The following is a 20,647-nucleotide window of genomic DNA, read 5'->3' on the forward strand; positions in this document are numbered from 1 at the left end:
AGTGTTCTGTTTCTGGCATCTTAAGGCATAGATTTTGATGCTATTAAAATCACGCTGCCTTATTAGCTTAACAGGTGTTAGAACTGGGCTATAATTTTACAGACAGATATATTAGGCACAGATAGGAAGTTGCCATTCAGGTGATTCTCTGTGATAGAGCTAATCAAAAATTTGATCCTGGCTCCGGGGGTTTCTAGGAGTAATCAAAATCTCTTCTCCACGGGTGAGATTTCATTATACCTAATAAGCCCAGATTTAATGAAATCTCACACACAGAGAATAGATTCTCTGTCCAATTGGAATCCCCCAGGGCCATGATTGCATTTCTAATCAGTGATCAGCGCTACAGTTGAATAAGTAGAAGTGCTCAGTTACCTGCCAACTGGGTGGTGCTTCCCCACTGCAACCCTTGTTAGAACCAAAATGCTTCAGACACAGTGGGCTGGGAGTGAAAGGGTTTCTGGTGTGAAAATCTTCCCCCAAAATTCACAGAAAAGTGATCGGTTCTCACTTAATCCAGTGAAACATGGTTACTCTCTGTGAGCCAAGAGGACACAAGATTTCAGTTACCACAAAGGTGGTCTTCACAGTGACACCATGAGGAGTGTATTATCACCCGCATTTTCCAGGTGAGAAAACTGAGACTCAAAGCCATTGTGTCTATTGCACAAGGCCACTCAGAGTTTGTAGTAGAGCTTGTACCCAAAGTTAAACCCCCCAGACTCCAGAGCCCCCCACACAACTATCATGCCACATCGCATTTCCTCCCCTGTTGGTAGCTTTCATCCCGCCTTCTGTCTCTGTTTCTTCCCCTCCACCAGCATCTGAAATGGGGCAAGGAGCCCAGCCTACAAGACTGCCCCCTACTGCCAACACCAGTCACAAGTCTAGGTTTTACCTACGCGTGCGTGCTAAGTCCCTTCAGTCATGTCTGACTCTTTGGCAACCCCATGGACCGTAGCCTGCTAGGCTGCTCTGTCCATGGGATTTTCCAGGACAGAATACTACTGGAGTGGGTTGCCATGCCCTCCTCCAGGGGAATCTTCCTGAACCAGGGATCAAACATGTGTCTCTTGCATTGCAGGTAAATTCTTTACCACTAAGCCACTGGGGAAGCCCATATTCTGGCCAGTTAGCTACACATCAGAGGTTTCTAAAACCCCTTCCTCTGGTTCAACTAATTTACTAGAGTAGTTCACAGCATCAGCGAAAACAGTTACCTATCTTTGCCAGTTTATAATAAAAGGATCAGGGGAGACGTGAGGGAGGGATGAAGTGGAAGGCTGGGGCTAGCAGACATAGGCTTTCGTATATGGGATGGATAAGCAGCAATGTCCTACTGCATGGCACAGAGAACTATGTTCAATATCCTGTAATAAACCATAATGGAAAAGAATATTTTAAAAAGAATGTATATAAAAATAAAGGATACAGATGGAAGAAATGCAGAGGACAAATTATATGGGAAGGTGGTGGTGGTTTAGTCAATAAGGTGTGTCCAACTGCTTGCAAACCCATAGACTGTAGCCTGCCAGTCTCCTTTCCCCATAGGATTCTCCAGGCAAGAATACTGGAGTAGGTAGCCATTCCCTTTTCCAGGGAATCTTCCTGACCCAGGGATCAAACCAATGTCTCCTTCATTGATAGGTGGATTCTTTACCACTGAGCCACCAAGGAAACTCCCTTTAGGTTCTTAATCATTGGTACTCTACCCTCCTTTCCCCTTTACCGGATGGGGTTTCTAATGAGATGAGAAATGCCAAGCATGGCAGGTATGGCATGCCAAGCATGCCAAGCTTTGGCCTGTGAGTTCTTGGTGGAAACAATTCTCTCTTCTATATTTTGTTGAGTTGTTATTACACATCACCATGCACAGGCGTGTCCCAGGGCCTACAGAGCGGTGCAGCATAGTGATTAACGATGCTGGCTTTGGACTTGAATCCCTGGGCTTTGCCAATTGCTGCTTTCTGACCTTGGGAAATTACCTACCTCTTCAGGCCTCAGCTTTGTCATTTTTAAAGTGTGTGTTGGGGGGATGGGGAGTTATGCCTACTTAGTAAGTTTGTAATAGGGCTTCCCTGGTGGCTCAGACACTAAAGAATCTGCCTGCAATGCAGGAGACCTGGGTTTGATCCCGGGTCAAGAAAGATCCCCTGGAGAAGAGAATGGCTACCCACTCCAGAATTCTTGCCTGGAGAAACTCATGGATAGAGAAGCTACCCCACTCCAGTACTCTTGCCTGGAAAATCCCACGGACAGAGGAGCCTAGTGGGCTGCAGTACATGGGGTCGGACTGAGCGACTTTACTTTCACTTTTCACTTTCTTGCATTGGAGAAGGAAATGGCAACCCACTCCAGTGTTCTTGCCTGGAGAATCCCAGGAATGGGGGAGCCTGGTGGGCTGCCGTCTATGGGGTCGCACAGAGTCGGATACGACTGAAGCGACGCAGCAGCAGCAGTAGCGGCGGGCTACAGTCCATGGGATTGCAGAGTTGGAGACGACTGAGCAACAGACACACAAACACGGGGTTAAATTAGATAACATGTGAAACATTTAACATAGTTCCTAGCATACAGCAAGAGCTAAATAAATGGTAATGATTGTTACTATTACTTAATATTTTTGCTATGGTGTTGTTTTTTTTTTAATACTCTTTGGCTAAAATAACTTTGAAGAAACCGGAAGGCTACCTCTTGCCATTTTAATCGGAGCCTATTTTTGAAGAATGCTGCTTACCTTTCTAGTCTGATAAGGCCGGTAATCAGTGACTTATTTATACTGATAAACTCTGTCTTCCTTTGCCACAGAAGCTGATCCTAACGCAGGCAGGGTGTTCGGTTTCCCACGACATCGCTGAATAAAATGCCATTTCCTCAGGAACAGCTAGAAATACCGATGCTAATTTTTCCTGTGCTCGGGTAAAGCAAGAGCGCTCCCACTGCGGTGGGCTGCAGGAGCTTTCCAGAAGCATTATGTCATCCTAATTTGCACTGCCAGGGGATGAGCTCATGGGGCGGGGTCTCGCAGGGCTGCAGCTGTGCGGGCCCCCTACTTGTAGGATGTGGTCCCCTGCCGCCTCTCCTCTCCCCCACCCCCGTCCCCTCCACCCACCTCCTGCTGCCTGCCCTAGAGAGGCACTGCCAGACGAATGCTTTAAAACGGAGGTGAAGTCCTGCAAAAGATAACCGGGCATCAGAGGGCACACATTAAAGACAAACCGTGCATTTTTGTTATTTTGTATTAAAAGAAACAAACACACGGTTGCAGAACTGTTGTCAATGGGAAGAGACTTGTGTTGGTTGTCTCTGCTTCACCTCTTTGTCTCGAGCAGCCTTTCCCCTTTTCTGCTTCAAACAACAGCTTGATCTCTGACTGAACCCAGGCGGAATCTGTGTTTTGTGCATGTTAGTCACCCAGTTGGGTCCGACTCTTTGTGACCCGGTGGACTGTAGCCCCTCAGGTTCCTCTGTCCATGGGATTTCCCAGGTAAGAATACTGGAATGGGTTGTCCTTTCCTTCTCCAGGAGATCCTTCTTACCCACGGATCGAACCCAGATCTCCTGCTTGATCTCAGAGGATCACGAATCTGGTCCTGATCCATGGCTGGGGCAAGAGAGATATATGGGAGCCATTTCCCACATTCTTTTCCTTATTACACGTATTGTGAGTATATTTACATTCCTGCTAATCTACCTGGCTATATAAAGAGAGATTAAACATACGGACTTTAGCTTCAGAAATCCTGATCCTGGATCTCAATACAGACACATGTGCTATCTTTAGGATGGTGAGAACTGTCACCTCTCCAAGCCTCAATTTCTCCACCTGTAAAATGGGGATAATAATCAAGCCTAGATCAAAAGCGTGCTGCAGACATTAAATGACTATTGCATGATAATCACTAAGCACAGTGCCTGGTCCATGGAATGTGCTCAATCCATGTGAGTGATCATTAATAAAATATATATGCTCTACTGCTTTATTAACCATTCACTGCAAGAGAAACCTTTCATTATAGAAATTTTCAAGTATACACTGAAATAGAATCATATACTGAACCCCCCACATATCTATCACTCCACGTCAACATTTATCAACATTTTGGCAGCTTTGTTTCACTTATTCTCCACCCTTTCTTTTCAAGGAGTATTTTAAGGGTAAATCCCAAGTATTAAGTCATTGTACCTGCAGTACTTGAGTGTGTGTGTGTGTGTGTGTGTGTGTGTGTGTGTGTATGTAAGGAAAGCCCCAGTGGTTTGGTGGTAGAGAATCTGCCTACATTGCAGGAGATGCAGGAGACTCAGGTTCAATCCCTGGTTCAGGAAGATCCCCTGGAGGAGGAAATGGCAATACACTCCAGTATTCTTGCCTGAGAAATCCTATGGACAGAGGAGCCTGGCAGCTATAGTGCATGGGGTTGCAAAGAGTCGGAGGTGACTGAACACACATACACACCTGTAATACTTGAGTATGTAATACTTTAACTGAAAAGGATTTTATTTTTAATTTAACCCTGCAACATTAAAATAGTTCCTTATTATCTAATTAATGTCCAGTCTTTATTCAAATTTCCCCAATTGTTCAAAAATGTCTTTGTATACCTTAAAAAAAATCTCAGAAAATATGCTTAGATTTTTTAAGGGGTTTCTAAATATGTGGATTCTTGGCTTTATCAGAGCTAAATTTCAAACATTAGTAAACACAAATATTGATATTTTTGCAGTAGGACCAAAACAGATTACTAATTTGTTTTTGTAGATTGTTAATCTGAATGATTTGTCTTAAAGTAAGAGATTCTGTACTGATTAGAATGACATAATAAATGTGTGTTAATTTTTTAGTCATTAGTTTTATATTTGTGATTCAGATGGCCAATATTTTGATGTGCTCATTATCTAAACATGACTTTAAAATCTCACTTAAACTGGCACTTAGTGTATAAATAAGATCATAATTTATTCTTTTTGCTGCATATTTTCTTTAGCTTGTTTCCTCTTAATTTAATGTCTGTAAATCACTGTACAGTAGAAATTTATTTAGAAAAATTTTTAGCATTCAGTTTGCCAATAGCTGTTCTTGGTTAAATGTAAACATTTAACTTTCAGAAAATATATCTTTTCCCATTTAAGGAAAAGCCCTGTGTGGATCCTGATGTATTTAAATTCATATAATCAGTATTACAGTAAGTCTCCAAGGAGGCATGAATTTTGTCCACAAAAAATTTATGTACACTCTGTTTTTCATGAAGGATATAGTCTCTCACTTCTGAGCATAAGTTCCCATCATGACATCATATCCTTCTTTGACAAGTCAAGGTCACTCCAAGGCTCTCTCGTCTGGCCTCATTCCTTCCCTAGCAGTATTCCCATAACTTTTTCATTCCCTCATCCCCCATATACCTGAGACTCCAGCTGTATCGGACAACTGGCCATTCTCTGTGCTTTTCCATCCCTGCACTTCTCTCAAGCTATTCCACATATCTGAAGTGGAGTTGCTGAATTTAGTACACAAAAATACAGAAGGCCCAGTTAATTTTGAATCTCAGGTACACAATGAATAATTTTTAGTATAAGTATATCCCTGCTATTCCATGCAACATGCTGTACTAATACAAAAATGTTATTCACTGTTTATATGAAATTCAAATTTAACGAGAGTCCTGGGTTTTATCTGATGGTGCTAACCTAAGGAAACTTTTCAAGGGCTGGCTTTTCCTCCCAGAAGCCTTCCTGAATGCCTTCCCTACACTCTGCTACCATAGCATTTTGTTGGAACCTCTAATAACATACAAAACACCCTAGTATTTTTTTAACTGGTCATATGTATGTGTGTCTCTTTACCACTTCATAACACAAACACTGTGTCTTATGCCTAGAGTTCTAGGATATAGCATTTACACCTCACTCCCTCTTTCCACTCCAGGGGTTGGATAACATTAACCCCTCATAGTATTTTTCTCACTGCTTTTGGGTTTGTTTTGTTTTCTACATGTAAACTTGTATGGCCTATATTCACTGTTATTTATTCCTAACCATGTACCACTCACTGTGATAAGCAGTGGAGGTAAAGAGTGAATTAGATAAGTTTCTGATCATTAAGAGCTCACATGTTGTCAGAGTAGAAACACATAACTCACGGTATCAAAGTAGAAACACGTGACTAGGTAGGTATTTTGGTAGGTCTGATGTGTTTGATAAACAGTTATTAAAAGCTCAATACATGCCAGGCAGTGTTCTAGGCACTGAGCATGCAACTGTGTACAAGGAAAGCCTATGTTTCCCTGGAGTTCCTTTTCTGAAGAAGGAATATCCAATGGGTAGATGTGAAGGAGAGTTTCCAGGAAGCCTTCCAAGATTTTTCATGAATAGACTGGTCCCTAGAGTAAAGTATGAGCTTGCTAGACAGGTGAGTGGTGGAAAATGAGCATTCCAGGAAGAAAGCTGGACAAGTACAAAAGAATGGACTAAAAAAGCCCAGAATGTGGTCTCTGTAAGGATAGGAACTTGGTCTTGTCTGCACTTATATGACCCCATGCTTGACTTGAGATGGGTGCAGAGGGAGAACTTCATAAACAGTTGCATGAGTGAATGAAGGCAATATGGTGTACTCAGGGAAAAGCAAGAGGATTGGAATGACCAGAGCTGAGAGCTGGGCAGTGTCATTATAAAAGCAGACAGTGGACAGAAGATGAAGGGCTTCATAAAGCATACTTAGAAATGTGAATTCAAATGATAAACATTGGAGAGACATCAGAAATTTTCAGGTCTGGAATGGTGCAATTTTCTTTAACTTCTGAAGAGGTTGCTTGAATGGCATTGTGGACAATTGGTTAAGTGGAGTGGAGACCAGGGAGACCAGTTAAGTGTCTGTTGTTTTAGAAGGATGGACAAGGGCCAGTATTAAGCAGTGGTGGTGAAACATCAAAATGGAAGAAAGATTTTAGGGTTATTTCTAAAATAAAACCAGTAAAAATCTGGATCCATTGGGTATAAGAGTTCAAGAATGAGGGTGGGAGGAGTAGGGAACAAGGCCTGGAGAGCTCCCAGGTTTATGGCTTCTACAACCGTCTGGACAAGATTCCATTAGGCAAGGGGTCCCCAACCTCTGGAATCTAGTGCCTGATGATCTGAGGTGGAGCTGATGTAATAATGACAGAAGTAAAGTAGACAATAAATATAATGCTCATGAATCATCCTGAAACCATCCCTCCCACCCAGGTTGGTGGAAAAATTGTCTTCCAGAAACCTGGTGCCGAAAAGGTTGGGGACCGCATTGGAGCACAGGAGGAGGACAGTTTTAGAAGATCTGGACAGGAAGACATTTGGGGGAATCATCAGTGACCATTGAGAGTTAAAGCCATGATAATGGAAGAAGCCAGCAAAGATTGAGAGTATAAAATTAAATCAGAAGGGGGACTGGAAAATGCCATTTTGTAGACACATATTTGTCATGTTTATATATCTGCAGATGGTTCAGTTCAGTTGCTCAATCATGCCTGACTCTTTGTGACCCCATGGACTGCAGCACACCAGGCTTCCCTGTCCATCACCAACTCTAGGAGCTTACTCAAACTCATGTCCATCGCGTCGGTGATGCCATCCAATCATCTCATCCTCTGTCGTCCCCTTCTCCTCCCGCCTTCAGTCTTTCCCAGCATCAGGGTCTTTTTGAACGAGTCAGTTCTTCGTACCAGGTGGTGAAAGTATTGGAGTTTCAGCTTCAGCATCAGTCCTTCCAATGAATATTCAGGACTGATTTCCTTTAGGATGGACTGGTTGGATCTCCTTGTAGTCTCAAGAGTCTTCTCCAACACCACAGTTCAAAAGCATCAATTCTTCAGTGCTCAGCTTTCTTTATAGTCCAACTCTCGTATCCATACATGACTACTGGAGAAACCATAGCTTTGACTAGATGGACCTTTGTTGGCAAAGTAACGTCTCTGCTTTTTAATACCACTGTCTAGGTTGGTCATAAGCTTTTCTTCTAAGGAGCAAGCGTCTTTTAATTTCATGGCTGCAGTCACCATCTGCAGTGATCTTGGAGGCCAAGAAAATAAAGTCTGTCACTGTTTCCACTGTTTGCCCATCTATTTGCCATGAAGTGATGGGACCAGATGCCATGATCATAGTTTTCTGAATGTTGAGCTTTAAGCCAACTTTTTCACTCTCCTCTTTCACTTTCATCAAGAGGCTCTTTAGTTCTTCTTCGAGTTCACCCTCACCATGAGGGTGGTGTCGTCTGCATATCTGAGGTTATTGATATTTCTCCCAGCAATGATTGAGTGAGCCCAAACTAGCATCAGCTTGGAAAGAGAATAACGAGTCATTAATACACCCTTGCTGTTCTCTATCCAGAATGTTTTTATAAAAAGGGAGAGTCATTGGTTTTATTTAATTTACTGTTGACACTATCTCTGACTTTCTAAAGAAAGATCGCTTAACCCCTTTCTGACCACCTCCTACCTATTTCATCAGGTTTGTTAAAGACCATTTGAATACAGTCTTATTTGCATAGATGGAAGAGAAAAAAAAATGAAATTCCAAAATCACAAGATAATTATTGATGACGATAAAATATTATTTAAAAGCAATCCCTTTTAAGAATCTTCAAAGCAGTTCTATTTTTATGTACGTGCATAAAGATAATATGTTTCTACCTAAAGGTTTGTCATGGCTTTGGAATTGTAGAAGCTGATAAGAGTCAGGGTGTGAGTCACCACCAAATAGCATTTCCCTTATTAATAACTAAGCTATGATAAAGGTTTTTGAAACCTTAGAACAATAGAATGTCTGTTAACTGACTTCCTGGAAGTGCTAGTGGTAAAGAACATGCCTGCCAGTGCCTAGTACAGGAGACATAAGAGACACGGGTTCAATGCCTGGGTTGGTAAGATGCCCTGGAGAAGGAAATGGCAATACACTCTAGCATTCTTGCCTAGAGAATTCCATGGACAGAGGAGCGGGCTATAGCCCATGGGGTCGCCAAGAGTTGTATATGACTGAAGTGACTTATCACTGCACTCGTCTAACCAGTGTTTTTCATTTGAGGCTTAAACTCAAAACTGCCAGGCTACTCTCTAGATGAGGGTATCGAAGACTTTTTGTTCATGATCTCTGAGCAAAATTCAGAGAATTTTGAAAACCATGCACTCCCTCACACATTTTAAAGTTGATATCTTAAATTTTACATTATACATTTAAGTAGTAATTTAATAGTAATTTAAATAATAATATTGGTATTTTGATCAAAAAAAGCTGTAGCATCACTTCTAAAGTATCCAATGGACTCTCAATACCATAGAGATGTAATACCTACCATCATCCATTTTTTATAATACACAAACTTTTTAACTGGCATAAATTCTACTTGTTCCTTTTTCTTTTAGTTCAGTATCCATTCCACTTTGTGCACAGAACTTTATCCTAATATATTTATGCTTTAAAGATTTTATTGATCATCCCACCATATTTCTCTGCAAGAAAAATATATTTATAAATTTAAATTAAAATATTTTGATTCCTGTGACCATATGATTCTGAGTATTAACATTTCTTCTGGTGTAAGCTATATTTAAAATGATTAGTAGTACTCATTGGACCAACACAACACACTAAAATTTTGATAAACAAATGAATGTAAAGTAGTTTTATTAAAACCACATCTCTAATCAGATATAGGATTTTTAAGTTAATTGTCTGTGGAAAATATTATATATTATGAGAATTAGACACTATGCAGCAGCCTTTTTATTCCCATTTTTCATTTTTAATGTGAGCACTGAAAAAAAACTTGTACACATAGACAGGTAAATAGGAAGAGAAAGAGTTTCCTTATATTGTGTGTGCGTGCTCATCACGGTCATGTCCAATTCTTTGTGACCCCATGGACTGTAGCCCACCAGGCTCCTCTGTCCATGGGATTTTCCAGGCAAGAATACTGGAGTGGGTTGCCATGACCTCCCTCCTCCAGGAGATCTGCCTGACCCAGGAATCAAACCAGTGTCTCCTGCATTGGCAGACTGATTCTTTACCACTGAGCCACCTGGGAAGCCCATTATATCAGAGTCACTCAATTAATGAAATTGCTTTCAAGAGAGATAAATGCCAAATATCACAGTACTGAATCATCAAAAACTTTTTAATGATCTAACTTGATTAGATTCTCCTTCAGTTCTCTTGAAACCAAAGAATTGGAAACCACTTAAATTGCAAAAGAACTTTTTAAATCCAATACTCAGAGTCAGGAAGCAACAGTTAGAACTGGACATGGAACAACAGACTGGTTCCAAATAGGAAAAGGTGTCCGTCAAGGTTGTATATTGTCACCTTGCTTATTTAACTTATATGCAGAGTACATCATGAGGAACGCTGGGCTGGAAGAAGCACAAGCTGGAATCAAGATTGCTGGGAGAAATATCAATAACCTCAGATATGCAGATGACACTACCCTTATGGCAGAAAGTGAAGATGAACTCAAAAGCCTCTTGATGAAAGTGAAAGAGGAGAGTGAAAAGGTTGGCTTGAAGCTCAACATTCAGAAAACAAAGATCATGGCATCTGGTCCCATCACTTCATGGGAAATAGATGGAAAAACAGTGGAAACAGTGTCAGACTTTCTTTTTTTGGGCTCCAAAATCACTGCAGATGCTGATTGCAGCCATGAAATTAAAAGACGCTTGCTCCTTGGAAGGAAAGTTATGACCAACCTAGATAGTATATTAAAAAGCAGAGACATTACTTTGCCAACCAAGGTCCGTCTAGTCAAGGCAATGGTTTTTCCCGTGGTCATGTATGGATGTGAGAGTTGGACTGTGAAGAAAGCTGATCGCCGAAGAATTGATGCTTTTGAACTGTGGTGTTGGAGAAGACTCTTCAGAGTCCCTTATACTGCAAGGAGATCCAACCAGTCCATTCTAAAGGAGATCAATCCTGGGTGTTCATTGGAGGGACTGATGCTAAAGCTGAAACTGCAATACTTTGGCCACCTCATGCGACGAGTTGACTCACTGGAAAAGACTCTGATGCTGGGAAAGGTTGGGGGCGGGAGGAGAAGGGGACGACCGAGAATGAGATGGCTGGATGGCATCACCGACTCTGTGGACATGAGTTTGAGTGTACTCCGGGAGTTGGTGATGGACAGGGAGGCCTGGCGTGCTGTGATTCATGGGGTTGCAAAGAGTCAGACACGACTGAGCGACTGAACTGAACTGACTCAGAGTCATTCACTTTTTCTGACACCAACACTAATTTTTCTAATTGACTCCAGTTGCCACCCTGGAGATCTTACTGCTGCTGCTGCTGCTGCTGCTAAGTCACTTCAGTCGTGTCCGACTCTGTGTGACCCCATAGACGGAAGCCCACCAGGCTCCCCCGTCCCTGGGATTCTCCAGGCAAGAACACTGGAGTGGGTTGCCATTTCCTTCTCCAATGTGTGAAAGTGAAAAGTGAAAGTGACGTCGCTCAGTCGTTTCCGACCCTTAGCGAACCCACGGACTACAGCCTACCAGGCTCCTCCATCCATGGGATTTTCCAGGCAAGAGTACTGGAGTGGCTTGCCATTGCCTTCTCCGGGAGATCTTACTACACTAGAATAATTTATGTGCTGTGCTGTACTTAGTCAGTGAGTCGTGTCCAACTCTTTGCCACCCTATGGACTGTAGCCTGCCAGGCTCATCTGCCCATAGGGATTCTCCAGGCAAGAATATGGGAGTGTGTTGCCTATTGCTTCTCCAGGGAAAGTTTTCAATCCAGGAGTCAAACCAGGGTCCCCTACATTGCAGGTGGATTCTTTACCAGTCGAGCTACCAGGGAAGAGTAATTTATAGATAGATGAAAAGTTGCCTTTTTTGATAAAGTGGGACAAGGTGCTTTGGGATACAGACAGAAAGAACTCCCCCTTTCTGATAGCAAATATAGGCTCAGATCAGTTGTTAGAAGATGTATGTATAAGTGAAGGAGTGTAGTAACAGGTCATTTCTAGTAAAAACTAAGTTAATTGCTTTGAAAAAGGCAAGTTGCTTTAACAATAGATCACATGCTAAATGCTACAAAACATTAGACTGGAAAAATCTTTAAGTTAGACACTTATCTTTCTTGGTAAATGTCTTTAAATTCTTGTTTCAGTTTCAATCATAACTAAATATTTTATACAATGCATGATTTATGCAACAATGGGGTCGCTGAGGGTCAGACACGACTGAGCGACTTCACTTTCCCTTTTCACTTTCACACATTGGAGAAGGAAATGGCAACCCACTCCGGTGTTCTTGCCTGGAGAATCCCAGGGATGGGGGAGCCTGGTGGGCTTCCGTCTATGGGGTCACACAGAGTCGGACACGATTGAAGTGACTTAGCAGCAGCAGCAGCAGCAGCAGAGGTTAATTAACACAGTTCCATGTGCCAGGAATGGTCCTACCTAACTAGTTTGTTTGTATTCATTAGTTAATCCTCACAACAACCCCATGAGGTAGATAGCTTTTCATTCCCATTTTACAGATGAGGAAACCGAGATGGAGAGACAGTAACTGCTAGAGTTCACACATCTAATGATGCTCCAGAGTCTATATTCTTAATAAGTAAACCTCTACTCAAAGATCATGATTTTGAATTAAAAATAGAACTTATATGGCCCATATATAGTATTTTTGGAGAAGGGAACGGCAATCCACTCCAGTATTCTTACCTGGAGAATTCCATGAACAGAGGAGCCTGGGAGGCTACAGTCCATGGGGTCACAAAGAGTTGGACATGACTGAACAAGCAACACTACACTCCTAGAGTGTTTTTATTATTTTCTTCTTTAATAAGTTTCTTTGATTAACTGATCAGGCAAGCATGTTAAGAGGTTTTCTGCAGGACTATAAATGTTAAATAATAAGCTATGGTTATTATTTTAGAAACTGCAAGTCAGGAATGATGCAATGCACCTCTTAGTGTTCAAAAGCTGCTTAGCCGGTTTGGTTACAAAAGCATAATAAATCATTGTATACCTGGTGAAAATGAATATTAAAGTGTTTTCTGCAACTCTGAACAAGTTCTCCTAATTTTTGCCAAAAATGACACGTATTCCCCTCATTATAGTGTGCCTTTTAAAAAATTCTCAGAATCCCTTTAGGTATATAACAGAGAATTGTGAACACTGTAAATATCAATATATTTTAACAGAAAAACTCCAGTGCAACGTCTAATACAAAGTATCTGTGAGCAGTTCTATCCTCTGCTATTGAACCTTCCATTCTTCCCTAACTCCCTGCTTTTATTTAGCCCATCTAAGATATTCAGACTGTAACATTTGCATATTTCCTTCCTTTTTATATTAAGGAACCTCAAGTTTCTTCCTCTTTCTATTTCCTTCAAGTTACATCATTCCAAAGTAAATTTAGTTTTCTCAAAATTTAACACTTAATTTGCAAATCTCTTTTCAAGCAATACCTACAGGCCAGACTTTGTGTTCAGCTCACTTCAGTTCAGTTGCTTAGTCGTGTCTGACACTGAGCAACCCCGTGGACTGCAGCATGCCAGTCTTCCCTGTCCATCAGCAACTCTCAGAGCTTACTCAAACTCATGTCCATCGTGTCGGTGATGTCATCCAACCATCTCATCCTCTGTCATCTCCTTCTCCTCCTGCCTTCAATCTTTCCCAGCATCAGAGTCTTTTCAAATGAGTCAGTTCTTCGCATCAGGTCGCCAAAGTATTGGAGTTTCAGCTTCAACATCAGTCCTTCCCATGAATATTCAGGACTGATTTCCTTTAGGATGGACTGGTTGGATCTCCTTGCAATCCAAGGGACTCTCAAGAGTATTCTCCAGTACCACAGTTCAAAAGCATCAGTTCTTCAGCACTCAGCTTTCTTTATAGTCCAACTCTCACATCCATACATGACTACTGGAAAAACCATAGCTTTGACTAGACAGACCTTTGTTGGTAAAGTAATGTCTCTGCTTTTTAATATGCTGTCTAGGTTTGTCATAGCTTTTCTTCCAAGAAGCAAACGTTTTTTAATTTCATAGCTGCATTCACCTTCCACAGTGATTTTGGAGCCCAAGAAAATAAAGTCTGTCACTGTTTCCACTGTTTCCCATCTATTTGCCATGAAGTGATAGGACCAGATGCCATGATCTTAGTTTTCTGAATGTTGAGTTTTAAGCCAGCTTTTTCACACTCCTCTTTCACTTTCATCAAGAGGCTCCTTAGTTCTTCTTCGAGTTCACCCTCACCATGAGTGGTGTCATCTACATATCTGAGGTTATTGATATTTCTCCTGGAAATTTTGATTCCAGCTTGTGCTTCATCCAGCCTGGCATTTTGCATGATGTACTCTGCATATAAGTTAAATAAGCAGGGTGACAATATACAGCCTTGATGTACTCCTTTGCTGAATTGGAACCAGTCTATTGTTCCAAGCAAAAAACAAAATGCTTTGTCCCTCACAGAGCTTATAGTTGAGAAGAAGGCGTGAGCAACTGAGTCCAAAATCAAATATGAAAAGTGATACAAGTGGGACAGTGAATGTACTTTGTGAAAGATGCCCTGGCAGAGCCTGGAAGATGAGGTGACATCTATATCAGCCTTTGTGTTGTAAATGCCTGACCTCTCTGCCTGGCCCAGGAACTTCTGATTGCCTGGTTGGTGAAGTGATGACTTCACTAACTCCCTTGATGGTGAGCTGGTTGACTGATATCGATGAGATTCACCAAAGGGCAATAGCTGGTTAACCTTTGAATGGCTAATTGCAGGACTTTCTTACCAGCTTTTTTTTTTTTGGAGGCTAATTATTTTACAATATTATATTGGTTAGTTTTGCCATACATTGACACGAATCCACCCCAGGTGTACATGGGTTCCCCCTCCTGAACCCCCCTCCCACCTCCCTCCTCCCTTTATCCTCCCTCTGGGTCATCCCCGCACACCAGCCCCGAGCATCCTGTAACATGCATCGACCCTGAACTGGTGATTCGTTTCACATATGACAACATACATGTTTCAATGCCATTCTCCCAAATCATCCCACCCTCACCCTCTCCCACAGAGTCCCAAAGACTGTTCTATACATCTGTGTCTCTTTTGCTGTCTTGTATACAGGGTTATCATTGCATCTTTCTAAATTCCATATATATGCGTTAGTATACTGTATTGGTGTTTTTCTTTCTGGCTTACTTCACTATGTATAATAGGCTCCAGTTTCATCCACCTCATTAGAACTGGTTCAAATGCATTCTTTTTAATGGCTGAGTAATACTCCATTGTGTATATGTACCAAAGCTTTCTTATCCATTCATCTGCAGATGGACATCTAGGTTGCTTCCATGTCCTGGCTATTATAAACAGTGCTGCGATGAACATTGGAGTCCATGTGTCTCTTTCAATTCTGGTTTCCTCGGTGTGTATGCCCAGGAGTGCGATTGCTGGATCATATGGCAGTTCTATTTCCAGTTTTTTGAGGAATCTCCACACTGTTCTCCATAGTGGCTGTACTAGTTTGCATTCCCACCAACAGTGTAAGAGGGTTCCCTTCTCTCCACACCCTCTCCAGCATTTATTGCATGTAGACTTTTGGATAGCAGCCATTCTGACTGGTGTGAAATGGTATCTCATTGTGGTTTTGATTTGCATTTCTCTGATTATGAGGGATGTTGAGCGTTTTTTCATGTGTTTGTTGCTGCTGCTGCTGCTGCTAAGTCACTTCAGTCGTGTCCGACTCTGTGTGACCCCATAGACAGAAGCCCACCAGGCTCCCCCGTCCCTGGGATTCTCCCGGCAAGAACACTGGAGTGGGTTGCCATTTCCTTCTCCAGTGTGTGAAAGTGGAAAGTGAAAAGTGAAAGTGAAGTCGCTCAGTCGTGTCCGACCTTTAGCGACCCCACGGACTGCAGCCTACCAGGCTCCTCCATCCATGGGATTTTCTAGGCAAGAGTACTGGAGTGGCTTGCCATTGCCTTCTCCGATGTGTTTGTTAGCCATCTTTATGTCTTCTTTGGAGAAATGTTGTTTAGTTTTCTTACCAGCTTTTAAGTTTTTCCTTCTGGATAAGAAAGTGGGGCTGATGGAAACCGTCCTTCTATTTCCTACATTATCACTGAGGGAAATGAGATGAGCTTTCTGCTGGGTTCCCTCTTCCCTTATGGCTTTGGCAGTTGGTGGCTCAAACAGTAAAAACTCTACCTGCAATGCAGGAAACCTGGGTTCAGTCCCTGGGTCGAGAAGATCCCCTGGAGAAGGGAATGGCAACCCACTCCAGTATTCTTATCTGGAGAATTCCATGGGCAGAGGAGCCTGGAAGGCTTCGGTCCATTGGGTCACAAAGAATTGGACACAACTGAATGACTAACTGCCGCTGCTAGGTATGGTTGAAAGGAAAAGACCATAGGCAGCAGGAGAACGACTCCTTTCCTTCCCAGATACTTAGCCTTCTCCATGCTGAGTTACTAACATTGAACATTGTGGAATAATACAGGAGGAAATTTATATAGGAAGTTCTTATGGCCACAACACAGAGACTACTCTATTAACTAGTCTTGAAAATTCACTTCATACTTTAGCACTTCCTGATAGCTCAGTTGGTAAAGAATCTGCCTGCAATGCAGGAGATCCTGGTTCCAGTCCTGGGTCTGGAAGCTCCTCTGGAGAAGGGATAGGCTACGCACTCTAGTATTCTTGGGCTTCCCTTGTGGCTCAGCTTGTAAACAATCCGACTGCAGTGCAAGAGACCTGGGTTTGATCTCTGGGTTGGGAAGATTCCCCTAGAAAATGGAAAGGCTACCCACTCCAGTATTCTGGCATGGAGAATTCCATAGACTGTATAGTCCAGGGGGTTGCAAAGAGTCGGACATGAGTGAGCAGCTTTCGCTTTCACTTTTCGCTTTCATGTACAAACAGGTATAAAAAGAAAGTTCAGGAGTTCTCTCATAACCTGCGTGACTTTGACTAAAACTTTGAGAGAAGGAAGGAAAAAGGGCAGAAAATAGAAGTGGCTTGGCGGCTGGGGTTGAAAGCCTTAGGACTGACTTCCAGTGGATGTGGGACATAGAAATATACATCTCCTTGAAGGGGGCTTGACAACCCCAGATACAACCTGGGCTGAGGCTGATACCCAAGGGAGTCATGTCTGGTGATGGAAGAAGGCACCAGGGATCACCAACAGAGGACACTGGTGTCCTAGGAAGAGCTTGAGTTTGAGAGGCAGACACACAGACTTGAAAGTAAACCTAAGTTTTACCAGTTAATACCCATGCAGTCTTGGATAAATGAGCATCTTTAAAGCTCTTCCCTTTTCCCATGGTATTACTGTGAGGATGAAATGAGACAGCGTGTATAGTATATGAGACCAGTGACTGCATCCCATCAGTAATGGTTCCTTCCATGTCAAATAAGCTAAGAGATTTCCTACAACAATCTGTTCTATGGAAGCCACTCTAAACAGGAAGGCAGACCCAGTTCTCCGACTGGAGTTGGCTCATTGCTCAGGTACTCAGTAACCTATCAACACTTCTGTCAGTGACCTGCTTTCTCCCAGCCCTCAGCTCCTAACGTAGTTCCTAAAAACAAAGTGGTAAACAAACCTCTTCGGAGTTAAACAGCCATAAACTAGCCAAAATGCTTGGTGAAAAGGAAGAAAAAACCCTCAAAGATTTGTGGAAGCTGGAAACATCTTTGAGCACATGTCAAAGACCCCCAAATCTGCTATTTACAAGACAAATCATGGTTCCTTGTCCCATCTCCTTAAAGCTTTGTGATAATTGACCTATGTCACATTGTGAAAAGAGTAACCCTGCCATTATTGGCTTAGCAACTAAGAGTTATTTGTGCACTAATCAGTAGGTATTGTTACTTTGATCTTTCCTGGAAGCGTTCCATGGAAGCTTGTCAAATTGTTTTGGTACCGCCATGCAGAGCACACTAGGTAGTCTTTGATGATAATCAAGACATCACTAACCAAGAGCTCCCTCTGTTGATTTTAAACCTTAAAAAAATATTTTATTATCTAATTGAAACCAATGGCAATGTATAGAATGCCCATTCAGTGCAAGAAACTAAGTCGCTAAAGAATACAAAGACGAAGAGTGTGGCTCTTGCCTACTGGAAGGAACAGACCTGTGTATATGAAAAGCTAAAATACAATACTGTACCAAAATTATATCCATTAGCTTTTGGCACAAAAATATGAAAGAGCAAACCAAACCACAGTTATATATCCTCACTCACTCATATAGGCTGGTCAGGGGTCAGTTGATCTAGACTTGATTTGGTAGGGCTGGGTGTCAAACTGCAGGTTGGGTTCAGGTTTGATCCATATGACTCTCTTCCTCTTTGGACCAGCAAGCTAGCCAGAGCATGTTCTTCTCACAGTGATGGCGAAATGGTCACAGGGGAGAACAGAAACCTGCAATGTCCCCCCTTGAAGCCCAAGGTCAGAACTGGCACACCCAAAACAATGGGGTAAGGAAGAATGCTCAGCCTCTAGAGCAGGAGTCCCCATGCTCCAGTAACTAATGCCTGATGATCTGAGGGGGAGCTGATGTAATAATAATAGAAATAAAGTGCACAATAAATATAATGCACTTGAATCATCCCCGAATCATCCCCAAACCATCCCCACCCCCTTGGTCCATGGAAAAATGGTCTTCCACGAAAGCTGTCCCTGGTGCCAAAAAGGTTAGGGACCACTGCTCTAGAGAATAGAAAAGTGTCAGTTCAAAAAGGGCATGGATTCAGGGGAAAGTGAGGGACTGGGAAGAATGATGTCAACTACCGCAATAATGTAATAGAATTTCAAAGTGTTGGGGGACATAATATAGAGGGTAATTGATGGTAGCTGGGGAAATCAGTGTTCACTTTTTGGAGAACATGGAGTTTGAGAGAACTTAAAGAGCAGGTAGGATATGGGTTAGCCAAGCTGAGGGGTTGTGTACTCCAGGTAGAGTGAACTCCATTGAGAACATTATAGACAACACTGACTTTAATAAGTGAATGAAAAATCTCTAGGGGATGGCACCTTTGTGAATGCTCTGAAGTGTTATCCTAGAAAAATCCACCTGTGCACACTTCAACATTTATGTGCAAGGTTAGCCTGTTTTTGTCTTCCTTGGTGGCTCAGACAGTAAAGAATCTGCCTGCAGTGCAGGAGATCTAGGTTCGATTCCTGGGTCGGGAAGACCCCCTGGAGGAGGGCATGTCAATCCACTCTAGTATTCTTGCCTGGACAACTCTATGGACAGGCTACAGTCTGTGAGGTCGCAAAGAGTCGGACATGATTGACCAACAAACACTTTCACTTTTCACTTTAAGGTGAGAATTGGACTGTAGTTGGACTTAAAATATTTCAGATATATGTTTTCTACTTAAACTTTTCCCTACCAAGGGGGCTTTTACATTACCTCAAAGTATTCAGAGAAGTTTTAACTACTGCTGCTACTGCTGCTGCTAAGTCACTTCAGTCGTGTCCGACTCTGTGCGACCCCATAGATGGTAGCCCACCAGGCTCCGCCGTCTCTGGGATTCTCCAGGCAAGAACACTGGAGTGGGTTACCATTTCCTTCTCCAATGCATGAAAGTGAAAAGTGAAAGTGAAGTCGCTCAGTCGTGTCTGACTCTTAGCGACCCCACGGACTGCAGCCTACCAGGCTCCTCTATCCATGGGATTTTCTAGGCAAGAGTACTGGAGTGGCTTGCCATTGCCTTCTCCAGTGCATGAAAGTGAAAAGTGAAAGAGCTATTTAAAGAGTATGGAATGCCTTTGCAACTTACAAATGGAAGTGTGATAAAGTTTAAGCAGTGTTTTAATTGACTTTTTTAGTTTTCCCTGAGGCAGATAAACCAAACTAGCAGAAGAAGCTGACAGTGAATAACAGCAAGTAACAAATCTTGCTGATCTAACTCTTAGATATTGTTCTTGACAGCACATGCCTACCATGTAGAATTTAATATAAAGCTCCCTCAGTAGATAAAGCTGATGAATATTGTAATCCCACTTTGAATAAACTCTTGAGTTCTTGTTTCCAGATTTTAGGAATAAATGTGCAATCTTAAGGATACAGAACAGAGACCAGTGCCCAAAATGTAACTCTTTTGCTTGAGATTGTTTAGTTATGAACAAAAACAGGGCTTCCTTGGTGGCTCAGACAGTAAAGAATCTGCCTACAATGTGGGAGACCCAGGTTCGATCCCTGGGTTGGGAAGATCTCCAGGAGAAGGAAATGGCAACCCACTCCAGTATTATTGCCTGGAAAATCCCATGGACAGAGGAGCCTGGCAGGCCACAGTCCACGGGGTCCAAGAGAGGTGAACACGACTGAGCGACTAACACACGTGAACAAAAAGAGACTAAATGACTCAAAATGGATGAGTTGAAGTTTCCTGGATGTGCAGTTAGGTGTCTATTCCTAAACTTCTGTGGATCAGGTCCTGATGTAGTTAGTTTCCTCTGAGTGATCAGCATCAGCTGCACTATTTAAGGATGCTTAATGTCTTCTTGATTACTCTGGCTCCAGAGCTGGAAGGCTAAGATGTCTTTGAGTGAGCCAAAGGATAGAGGGTCTCAGATGAACTAAGATGTTTCCTGTGAGTCACTGACTTCTTTTTAAGTGATCTGATTTCCTTTGACCCTGTCAAGGGAAAGAACTATTTTAGAAAGCAGAATGCGCAGAAGGA

At 42.3% G+C, this 20,647-nt stretch overlaps 1 protein-coding gene across 1 annotated transcript in view; it reads left to right on the top strand.

The window, feature by feature from the left end:
- ZNF704 (zinc finger protein 704) overlaps positions 1 to 20,647 on the top strand; it is a 278,264-nt gene that overhangs the window by 163,804 nt on the left and 93,813 nt on the right. The window lies entirely within an intron of this gene.

Source organism: Moschus berezovskii, chromosome 16, assembly GCF_049115385.1.
Source record: "Moschus berezovskii isolate FMDL1 chromosome 16, NW_MosBer_1.0, whole genome shotgun sequence".
In the NCBI taxonomy this organism is placed as follows: Eukaryota; Metazoa; Chordata; class Mammalia; order Artiodactyla; family Moschidae; genus Moschus; species Moschus berezovskii.